Source organism: Branchiostoma floridae, chromosome 18 (assembly GCF_000003815.2).
Source record: "Branchiostoma floridae strain S238N-H82 chromosome 18, Bfl_VNyyK, whole genome shotgun sequence".
NCBI lineage: Eukaryota > Metazoa > Chordata > Leptocardii > Amphioxiformes > Branchiostomatidae > Branchiostoma > Branchiostoma floridae.
In genome coordinates, this window is record NC_049996.1 from 22,772 (window position 1) to 24,191 (window position 1,420).

The window sequence follows — 1,420 nt, forward strand, 5'->3', positions numbered from 1 at the left end:
ATCAATGTGCATATACTTTGATGCATATTTCTTGGCCTGTCATACATTTCTTATGTCTTGTTTAAACTTGTCTGCTTTAAGTAAACAACACTTTGACCCCCACCCAGGGTGTCGCGGTGTCTGACTCCCATCCAATGCACAAGTGGCTCCGTAGCCCAACCCTCGGGAACCGCATGCTGTCCCTGGCACAGCAGCTGTGCTCGGACAGCTTTGGACAGCAGGGCGAACAGCATGGAACAGCTGACAGCGAGGACAGTTGGGAGCTGCTTAACCTGTGCCTCTCCTCTGGGGATGACAATGGTAGGTTCACTGGGGCTGCATCTATCAGTGTGAACCCCTGAAGTGATGGGGCAGGGATAAACAAGTCCACTAGCCCTATTGTCCAGGGCAAGTGAAAGTGCTGTTTGGCCAAGTACATGTCCTACCCCACTTGTCCGATCGGGCAAGTAAGATTTTTCCATTGATTTTAGCGCAATTTTGATATACTTGTTACTTTTTACAGTCATGACATCAAGCAATTGTCTACAGAGAATTCCATTGCTGGAAGTGAAAATGCATAATTTTTATACTAGTAACAGTGACATTTGAATTTTGGGCAAGTGAAAAATTGGTTCGGGCAAGTACATTTTCTATGTGCTTGCCCGATAGGACAAGTGGATTTTAGAAAACTTGTTCAACCCTGCTGGGGTGTGTTGTGTATGAGCACCTCGGGAAATAGAAGGTGACAGCTGAGAGCAAGGACAGCTGGGAGATGCTCTGTCTGTTAATCTTGTGGTGATAGCAGTGGTAGGTCCATTGGTATGCATGGATCAGAGTGCAAAAGTTGGAATGTAATTAATATGATATGGAAAGTGGGGGAACAGAATTAAAAAGCTTAAAGCAAGGACAGCTTGGAGCTCTCCATTCTTTGTCTGTTGTCTGGGAATGACAACAGTAGGTTCCTTAGCTGTGCATTCATGTGAATTCCAGAAGATTAGGCGTATAGTGGGTAGACATGAGATGGTGATAATGTGGAGGACATTGCAGGCTACTTGCTCTGTCCTTGGTGCTGATTTAAAATCTTATGTGACTCTCAAGGTCACAAGAGCATGCTTTCACTATAATTCATAGTACTGTAAATGCATTTAAGTTCGCGGGGATTTAATTTCGCGGTAGTGGGAAAAAGGACTTTTTGCGGTGGTTTTGATTTCGTGGTAGCACCATGCAGTGTAGTACATTTTTGTATCTTAATGCCCTGGAAAATGTTCGCGGTGGTTTTAAATTCGCGGTGAAATGGCCAACGCGAAAACTGTGAACATAAATCCACCGCGAACATTTCTGCATTTACAGTACTCAAAGTTATTGATTCCTTAATCAATGCAAACACATACATATGTTTAGCAGACAAGCCAAAACTTACATGAACAATACAGATACAATA